Genomic DNA, 10972 nt, shown 5'->3' on the forward strand with positions numbered 1-10972 from the left:
AAACCTACCCCATACTCACAGAATTATGAATTGTCAAAGTTTACCCACCCAGAAATTGATGGGCGCGTAACAGAAGAGTTGCGCTATCAGACTAGCTTTGTAAATTTTGGCCAGTAAATGGTACACAAATCTCTGTAGCAGATATATCAATCCATTTAGCATTCTTACTAAGAGCAGAAGCTGTGGCCTGCACGATTCACACAGGCCTCAGGCAGCTAGTGCATTTAGTCTCTGTGCTTTTAGATTTTTAAATGCAGAGTACACCTCATGACTGAAGGCACATGAATCTCCAAAACTGGAATATTAACTCATTGAAGTATCATGTAAGGATTTCAGAATAAACATAACACTTTTTTTTATTTGCATTTACACTATTTCTTCTCTGCTTTTTGCTTTTTTTTGGGGGGGTGAGTTCTCTCTGTATCCCTTTCACTGTATTATATTTAAGTTTACATAAGCATGAAAGACAACTGTGTGGTGCATGTTCATAAATAAAACACACATTCATATCTATCTACTTGTTTGACTGTTACTACAAAAGAGCAAGTGTTTGAGGTGATACTGGAGCCTGCATTAAAAAAAAAAAGTACAAGGCCTACAGGGCTTGAAATAGCTTCTATCCCTAGGCCTCCATACACTACTCTTGTTTGTCAGATCCCGGGGGCGACATCTTGGGCTCTGTTCATTGTCAGTCTGTGACCATGAGGCCTGAGACCGATGTAGTAGTGGCTGACATTGCTATATTGTTTGTACGGCTGAAGAAGTATCAGCCATGTTGCTGGCAAGATGGCACAAGAAGGGGACAGGCATCACAGGTGGATCTGTCCTTCCTTGTTAGAGGGGTTGCTGTGATTTTCTTGAGCAAAACCACTCCATCACAAGCCTGCAGAGCATGAGGACACTCTTTGAGTAAGCGTCATGAAAGTCGATTCACCAAAATGCCATGGGTACTGGAAGTGGCATCACATGCCTTCTGAACACCCATTACATCACAAAAACGCCACCTTTATCCCTAATTACATCGTAGGGAGTGACATCACATGGCCTTTGACCATGTTAACAGGAGTAAAATCAATCTGTTTTGTTTTACAGGACTGGAGATTACAAGAAAAGAAATCAAGGAAGTAGATAAATCAAATATTAGATCAATGTAACTTTAGCACATAGAAAGTATCCTAAAATCAATACCATTAACCAAAGATGTAGCATAAGTCTAAAGTATCCATACAAAGAATTGCCCTGAGTGGCCAAGGAATAATAATTATTACAACATGTACTGTGGTCTATTCACACACTCATACCTTCTCGTATGTCAAGTCATACATTAATAATATAAACACCGTGAGTTTCTCATCATTGTCAAGATTCCACAGGGTAAAGTGCATAGAGTGGCACACTTTCTGTTAAAGGTTCACAAATATTTAATATTTCTTTGATGCGAGTCCTAACACACAAATTGTTCGACATGTAAACAACTCCCAAATATGTGGGAATCTTGAAAATTTGAATATTCCATGCTGTTGGTGCACTCCTGTTTCACCTGGAACAGAAATAAATGGACTTTTGTGTGGATTTGTACTGTTGACTTACACAACTCATTCAGTTCATCAGCACAAATAATGCGAAAAACATACAGATTATGTGCTTACTTGTTGCTTTTCCTGGAAAATCTGACTTAATTTTCACTTGGTGTATGACCGGAGTCTCCAACGTTTTCTGTAATAAGACCTACTTATGTTCAATAAAATTAATCAAGAGCTAATAAAATTATTAGTGTTGCATAAGTTACCACATCAGACAAGATTACATTACCAGCCACCATTTGCTAAATTACTACCAGCGATCAGGCTTTGTTGCAAGCAGTAATGTAAAAAAGGTTTGGTTGATACAGAATGCCTTTACATCTATAATACATAACAGTCACAACTGCAACGCCTCTGGCACCAAAGTTATAACAAAGTCTCCCAATGTCACATGATTTATCACTCAATTATCAGCTTTAAATATATTTTGGAAATGTCACCATATTTCTCCACATATCAGTTATGCGTTGTGAAAAGAAACACATTTTTGTCTTAAACATACACTCTCAATTTTGGCATACTTTTATTAATTCAACCAAAGAAAAGCTTCTAAATTCAATGATGTCATTTAAGATGTCAGAAATTGCCATAGAACATGTCATGAGTGATGTCATATGTGAGATCATAAGCGGCACATGGCAGGGGCACAAGTTATATTTAGTGCTGCTAACTATAAAAGGTTATTGTTGTACTATAGTTTTAATTTAACCTTTGTTTTTTACAGTGGAAAAAAATAAAATATATATATATGCATATATATATCTGTATCTACATATACATGTGTGTGTGTGTCAAATACCACAATGGATATTTTAACTTTATATACACACAAATACAGCTGGATCATAAGCATATTACTGACAAAGAGTTCTCCTCAGTAAACAGTTCAGAGAATGCTAACAGTGGCAGTCAGTTTCCAAGAAAAATAGATTCTACTTACAAAGAGGAGAAGTAGTGATCTACTAAAGCAGAATTGCCTGAAGAAATGAATGTACCGTACAGCTTATCCGACTCTGGCAACCTCTAAACCGCTTTCATTTATGTGGTTATTACATAAGGATTTCGCTCACTGAGTTAAACTAGCAGGTTCATGTACTGGAATATGCATGTGAAGCAAAGAGTTGGTCTACATGAAAGCTGTGATAGGGTAGTTTCACATAGCTACCGACTATATAAAATGCACCGACTGGAATGTATGTGGCTGTGGGCTACAATTATATTTAAATGCTAATCTTAAAACCATACCATCAGGGGCATCAGGTGAAAATTGCTTTAGGACGGAAAATATTTCTGCTGGGAGGCCCAAAGTAGATGGGGACTGACTTGAGGGTCAAATCGGGTTTCTATATCATGTAACTGTTGGCTCAAGGGGAGTGATGCTCCAGATACTTAGCACATTCCTCTGGCTGAAACAGCCTGTTTATCATTGAAGCGTATAGTCAACAGGGAGCAATAGAGTACCACAATGCTTCCCTGCCCATCATACACACTGTGGTGTCTTGGGCCCTAGGCTCTCATGCTGTGCGGAATGACAACACAGACACAATACTACGATACTGGAACTGGCCCAGGACACGTGCGCCCAGCCCCTTTTATTAGCGAGGTCACCTGACCGGTGACGCCTGTGATGGGTGGGTGTGCAGTGTAGGTTAACACCAGGCAGAACACTAGAACATGTCCAGCAGGACACTACATCCTTTCCAAACGTTAATGGAGAAGAAACAAACAAAAGTCCAACCTATGGAAAAAACAAACAACAATACACAGCATCAATGAGTCTCTTTAGGCCATCTGCCGGCGGTGCTGGAGCTCTGAACCACACAGTCAGGAAACTTTGGTCCGCCTCTGCGAAGAAGTTCAGACCAACCTGGTCTTGTGGTGTTGTGGTCTATTTACAAAGTTCAAATAGCGGTGCATCTGGAGCGGTTGTGGAGTCCACTTTGGAGATCTTCTTGCAGGCGCTCAGGCTCCGGTGGACGGCAAACCTGCAAATATGAGGGTGACCTTGGTGGATGATTGCCTTCCTTGGAGGCAATGATGCTTTCCAGTGCCAGCTGGCCGAGCAGCTTCAGACTTTCCTCTGCTGCCTGGACTCCCCTCTCACAGAAGTCTCCTGGAGGGCCTTATGGCCGGGCTGCCATAGGACAGTGTGGACTGTGTGAGACTCGTGTAGGCTGCCCAAAGGCATCGCTGAGGAACTGCCAACAGGACCACAGCCAAGTCGCTCATGCAGCCGCATGGGGTGGTGCCTCAGAGTCTGTGTGCTCTCGCCGTTAGGGCTCCTGTTCTCTGCCTTTCTCCGATGACCTTTGGGTGACCAGTCTCCACCTGCGACCCCCATGCTTCCTGTTGCCTGTCATGGAGCTCCTGCCGACACATCTCTCCGATCTAGATCTCCCTCTCACAGGAACTCAATTGAGGCCCTGCCCCTGGATTGCCATGTGACCGCATGGGCTGTGCTGGCCTTTTGTCTCTGCAGAACTCCCAAGAGGGCAACGGCCAAGCCTTTTGTAACCCCAAGGGTGAATATCCCAATGGTCGGGTATGCTCTTCATCGGCAGGCTTCAGGATTACGTGGGCATACAGAAGGTTCCTGGGTGGCAAGCCTTCCACGGCACCAGGAGTGCCTTGTTGTACTCCGGATGCCTTGAATGTTGGGATCCAATCTGGTGGTGTGATGCTTCTCAGTTGTTCTTGCTCTTGGGGACCTCGTGGACTGCGAAGGACTCAAGGAAGTTCGTGGCTACTTATGGTTGTCTTCAGTCAGGTGCACTTGCTAGAAGTGGTGCCATTGATGTCAAGCAGCCAGTGACAGGTGAGTAGACAGTCGCACTGTGAAGCGTGGGGCTCGGATGTAGATCACGCTTGCTGGCGGCTTATGATTGGTCCTGCCTCTGAGCTGTCTCTAGTGAAGTCCCTGCACCCCCCGGTGGCTGGCTTGTGCTGATGAACACCTTCTCCAGTGCTGGCACAAGTCCTCTGTCCTGTCGCTCTTCTCCTTTTCCTTCTTGCGCGCTTGTGGTGGTTGTTTGCCCTGTGGTGTCGTGCCACTCTCCTTTCCCCCTTCGCGGAGTGGTGTCCAGCAACGCTCTTCTCCTCCTTCCGACCAGGTTCCTCCCTCAGCTCTGGCATCCTGCCACATGTCTTATGTTTGCGCCACATGGATATCTCGCTGGTCGTGTCCAGTTCTTAGGGCGGTCTTTACTTGCTGTGGACCTGTGGCAGGCCTCTCCTGTCGCTAGGACATGCTTCTTCTTCTTGTGGACCTCTTGCAGTCCCCATCCCCTCCTCAGGGATTTTCATGGTGCTCCTTCTCCAGGATGGCAGGTTACCTTTTCACTCGAGGGCGTCATTGTGGCACTTGATCCTGCAGCCGTTCGGGCGTGCTTGGCAAGGTTGGTCACTTCGAGTAACGTGCTCCTTGCTTGCAGTGCGATGTGTCATGTAGCCAAGAGTTGCGTGTCCTTGGAGCACGTTGCAGTGGCGGCTTGCCACGTGGGGTGTGCGACTTGCCTCTTGCCTATCTTGGGCCACTGGCAACTCCGTCTTGAGGCAGCGTGAGGGAGGGCACTCTTTGCTTTCTTTGACCCACTGCGGGGCTTCGCTCATGCTGTGGAGATGTAAAGGCTCTACCTGCTGTCTTAAGCATTGCTTCTTCTCTGTGGAGAGGACTCTCTCCTGGGCGCCTGCTCGTGTTGTCAAGCTTCTGGGTGCATGCGTTGCACTCCTCAGACTCCTCACTCTTAGTTCTTCTTCAGGGTGCCTTCTTCTAATGCTTGGCGTGCTTGCTTTCTTAGGCTTTACTCCTGTCAGCTCTCTTGGCTGGGACAGCGTTGGGCTTCTCATGGGGATCAGTACAGTTGTGCTGCACCTAGGAGAAACAGTCCTGCAATGGGGCCGTTTGTGTCACACTGGGCTTACCAGTAGCTCTCTGAAGCAGTTCATTCTCTCCCCCTCTAAAACCATTTGGTAGGCCCATGATGTGTGAGGCTGTCTTTTGAATAATCCTTTCCTGTTGCTGCCCCAGCCTCAGTTGTGGGCTGCTCTGCAAGACAGTGTTGCTATGCTTGCACACCGCTTCTTCGGTGCTGTAATGCCCATAGGCAGGGGACAGGTGGCGCTCTCAGCACCTGTCCTGGACCGCTGCACCATTACCAGTGCTGCTGGCAAGTCCTTTACAAACGCGTTCAGATTTTAGTTTTTTCCAACATGGTACCTCTTACTGGCCACTAGGTGGCGCTGCAGGCGATTAGAAGGAGACCACTCCAGCTGCCCCCCACTGCTGCGGGCCTCATGGGCGCTGGAGGTGCCGGTATGGGGAGGAATATTTGGTGTAGGTGCGGGGTGAGCAGAGAGGAGCTTTCACAGGCAGGTGAGTCCAAAATCTTTGATGGGCTATGCCTATGCCCCTAGCGTGGTAATTTCACTTTTGGTCTCTCTTTATTCCTATCAAAGCCACAGCTGGCAGTCTCCTTCCCTCTGTTGCAGAGGTGACAGAGAGCCACTAGGTGGTGGTGCAGCACTATTCCCAGCACGGGCCCCAGCAGCATTCTCAACGCTGCAGGCCTAGCGAAGTGGGGACTTGTGAAGTGGAATGCTCTCTCTCCGGAGTACCGGGCGGCTGCGTGGATGCACACGGGCCTCGTCGAAAACAGGTAGTGTGAAGAGGAAGGCCAGTTTACTTCTATAAAGGCATGCAGTGCCAGCTGACTGCCGTGGGGCATCGCGTAACCATTATGGAGGGACATGTGGTGTTGTTGCAGGCTTGCAGCTTCCTTGCTCCGTCCTTTCCTGGGACACCGACGGGACAGGCGACGGTGGGCTGCTGCAGATGGTGCCGGCCTCTCTCAATAGGGTGACCAAACGTCCGTAAATTTCACGGACAGTCCGTAATTTTGGCCGTCTGTCCGTTGTCCGTGAAGGATTCTCTAACGGACGCCATTTGTCCGTAATTTTAACCGGTGGCACCACCCTAAAGCTGGCACAGCTGCCACCCACCTCCCTTCTTGACTCCGATGCTGTTGAAGTCGGGTGCAACAGACTCCGATGCAGTACCAAAGCTCAGATACCCAGCAGCATTGGAGAGGCACAGCGGATGGCAACCCTCACGCCTTCAGCCCTTGATGAGCTGTTAAGAGGTGCTTGAAGGTGACTGAGAGGGAGGGGCTGCAGCTTCAGGAGCAGGTCATTGAAAACAATGGGGTGAACCCTATAAATCAATAGGACCTGGGTAGATGTATATATATAAAGAAAGTGGTCCTAGACACAATTTTTAAACACTGCTAGTGATGTGAGTATTACTTCTTCGCAGTCAACAAATAGTCAGACTTAATCTGAACACACAGACACATGGAGATGTATTATTAGCTAATTCAGCTATAAATGCAAAAAAAAAAAAAAATGCAAAAAACCCAACACAACAGTATCACGACAAATTATACTGCAGTTTATTTACAATTTCATAAAATTTTAGCAAGAAGAAAAAAGAAAGGTTGGTGCTCAGGTGAAGAAAGGTGTAAGTAAAGGTTTAGAGTGATTCAGTGCAACAAAGAAAATATTTTTACATTGCACATGTAAAGCCTACCCATACACAGTATATATACAATATTATACAGGGGGACAGGGAGGGACTGGTGTAGGCTTTAAACAATACAAAATGGGGGGATCGTCGACGTTTCGACCCTGGCGCAATAAGGGAAAGTCACGACCTCTGCTGCGGGTCTTCTTCAGGACGGTTGGGGGGGACTGGGGACGGGGAAGCACCAAAGGAATTGAGAAGGTGTAGCAATTCCAGATCAGTTGGGCGATACACCTCTGACTGAGAAATTCTGCTCTGACTAAGAGTTCAGTTGAGAAACAGTTGGTACACAACGGGCAGTCGAATTCAATCGTGCCTAGTCCGGTAGCGCAATAAACATTGTACCGGTGGTAGAAGGCGAGGAAGAACTAGGTTTAGTTCAAGAGGACCTCAATTTTATGCGTTATCCTCAATAGTTCAGAAATAGGCAGGCCGTAGTTCATAAAGTTTGGTAACTCGAAGTACAATCCGGCAGCTCCTGACTCTCGCAACCGAGAACTGTGTGTTCAGATTAAGTCTGACTATTTGTTGACTGCGAAGAAGTAATACTCACATCACTAGCAGTGTTTAAAAATTGTGTCTAGGACCACTTGCTTCAGGAGCAGGGGCATCTATTCCGATGCAAACAGCCCCGAATGCGTCAGGTCTCTGCAATTTAGAGGGACCTCACACATTCCCTTTCTGCCCAGGGCCCCAAACATCCTAGAACCGGCCCTGATTACACCGAGGCAGCAACTGGTTCTCTTCACAGAGCTTAATTACTGTCACTAAATTGTGACCAAACCTTGGTTCTTCAAACCTGCAATCTATAATGTAATAAAATAAAGAAATGGCAGAATCGCACCTACACTGATTAACAAAGTATGGAGGACAATCAGTTGTCTTGGAGTATCTCCTTTAAGTATTGTACATCACAGTGGGGGGTGACAAAACTAACATTTTGGAAAGAGAGCCTGTCTCCTCGTTTTCTTGTCCAGGAGAGGGTGAGGAGCCCTACCCCACCCTGGAAGAGACCAATATAATACTAGAATACTGTATGCCCACCCTGGTGGATCCTGTTCCTCCACCCAGCGATGGCTCCTGTCCCCCATGTGGTGGCTCCTGCCCTCCCCGCCTGTGATGGCTCCTGTCCCCCTCCTGTGGTGGATCCTGTCTCTGCCCTGGGTGGTTTCTGTCCCAGTCCTGGAATGGCTCCTGCAGCGAGGGTGAAGTTCTTGATTGGCCTCTTCTCAAAAAGGCTCAGCTCAAAATTAATATGAAAAGGTGGGCGAGTGAGTAAGTGAAGGGATGGATGGCTGGATGAATTAGTGAAAGGGTGAATGGATGAATGAAAGATTGAATAGATGGATAAAGAGAGAGGATAGATGGATTGATGAGTGAGTGGAAGGATGGAAGAGAGAAAAGGTAAATAGCTGGATGTAAGGGTGGAAGGGTAGTTGGATGGGTAAAAGGGTGAATGGATGAGTGAAAGGGTGGATGAGTGAAAAGGTGGATGGTGAGTGAGTGGGTGGATAGATGAGTGAAATTATGGAGGGATTGATGAATTGATAAGTGCAAGGGTGAATGGATGGACGGATGAGTGAAAGGGTGGATGTAAGAATAGATGAGTGAGTGGAAGGGAGGGTAGATGGACAAAAGGGTGAATAGATGAGTGAAGGAGTGAAAGGATAAATGGATGAGAGAAAGGATGGATGAGTGATAGAGTCAATGGATGGATTCATGAGTGGATGAGTAGATGGGTGGGTGGGTGGATGAATGGAAGGAAAGATTGCTAAGTGTAGGGGTCGATGGAGAGAGAAAGGGAGGATGGATGGATGACTGAAAGTGTGGATGGGTGGAAGGATGAGTGACTGGGTGGATGGATGAGTAAGTGAAAGGATGGCTGAAAAGGTAAATGGCTGGATGGATAAGTGAATGGATGGATGGGTAGAAGAGGGGATGGATGAGTGTACAGATGGATAGGGTGGATGGATGGATGAAGGGATGGATGAGTGAAAGGATGGATGAAGGGATGGATGAGTGAAATGATAGATGGAAGGATACATGATGAATAGGTTTGCAAATGGTTGAATATGTTTGGATATGGCTGGGCTTACTTATATACTATTGCGCGACCTTTGATGTGTCTGTAAAACGTATCCAATTGTCCCGAAGTTTTGTCCTGAATTTTGATCTCCTATCCTGAATTTGTGTCCTGAATTTTGACCATTTGTCCTGAATTTTTACACTCACCATCCTGAATTTGCACCAATGCCAGTTGGTCACCCTACTCTCAGAGCAGGTGGGGCCTGAGGACGTCTGCGACCGGGGCTGGTTGTGTCCCTCTGCACTGCCTGAGTTGCGGGCACAATTCATGAGCTCCTGTATATGCCAGGCGGGATCTTCTGCTGTTGAGCGCTGCCACCTGGGGCCAATATGATAGGCTAGGGCAGTATGCAGCTGCCGGAGTTACTGACGAGTGCATCTGCGGGTAGATGGGGGTAAATATTTAGTGGGCGTTTTGCGGAGCTTCAGTGACGGTCACACTCACGGGCCTGTCCACACTCGTCTCAAGTGCAGGCGGTATTTCAGCTGTCAACCTCCCGCTGGACTGATACATTGCTCCCCTCTCTTCTTCTTGGAGCAGGCACTTTAGCGTACATTCTTGACCTCATGCAGGCAATGTATGTGCTGATAAGGTCATTCGGTGCCAGGGCGGCCTTTCTCACGCTTTTCTCTCTCTGGCTAAGTCAAGTGCAGGCCCTCAGCGTCCAGTGGCACCGGCATGCCTTACAGGCACCGGCTACGGGACACCTTGACTTGCATTGCCCCCTCATGGCACAAACAAACGGCAGCTGGCATGCAAGTGGGTTCAGACCCCCTCGTCGCCATTGTGGTGTCTTGGGCCCTAGGCCCACATGCGGTGTGGAATGACCACACGGACACAATACTACGATACTGGGACTGGCCCAGGGCACGTGCGCCCGGTCCCTTTTATTAGCAGGGTCACCTGACCGGTGACGCCTGTGATGGGTGGGTGTGCAGTGTAGGTTAACACCAGGTGGAACACTAGAACATGTCCAGCAGGACACTACACACACCAACAAAAATGATATACAGAATCTTTGGACATGAGGGTCGTGCTTAATTTGTGTGGAGGATTAATTGCTTTATTCCTTTAGCGGCAGGCCCCTTTTTAGTAAAAGATGACCCCTGCCGACCGGGTTGTGGGATGGGTTTTACTTGCTTGTGGTAGACATGTTTATACAGCTAGGTCCATGTCCCTAGAAAGGATATCAAGCTGCTCTTCTCATCCTTCCAGTGTTTCGCCACGGTTGGCGTTGCTCCCTACAACTGAGGTGGGACTCAGTCCCCCATCATTTTACTGGGCTGTAGGTGGAGCCAGGATCCGCGCTCGTTCAAAATCATCAAAGCGGACGCAGTCCCGCAATGCGGGACACACACTGGTCGGGAACGGGCATGCGCCCCGGCCAAAACAGGGCCCGTCTTCGTCTGGAAGAGGCTGGGCCTATCCTCTCATTTTTGGGTCGGGCCCAAGGAAGCTATGATTTTTAAACTACATTCCATCCCCTTGCGTTTTGCTGGGTGAGGGTGTTTTGTACCGTCCTACCATGGGGCAACCAAAAGCAGGAGACCCTATTAAACCGGAGACTAATGCCAAGAAATGCCGGAAGCCGGCAAAGAAAAACTCTGAGGTTCCCTCTCATTCTAATACTAATACCCTGGCAGACATTGACTCGCTAATTGAAGAGGTGGAGTCCCTCCTGAATCCTAGATCCAAAAAAGGTATGTGTAATTTATCCAGGGTTCC

The sequence above is a fragment of the Lissotriton vulgaris genome, chromosome 8 (assembly GCF_964263255.1).
Source record: "Lissotriton vulgaris chromosome 8, aLisVul1.2, whole genome shotgun sequence".
Lineage (NCBI taxonomy): Eukaryota > Metazoa > Chordata > Amphibia > Caudata > Salamandridae > Lissotriton > Lissotriton vulgaris.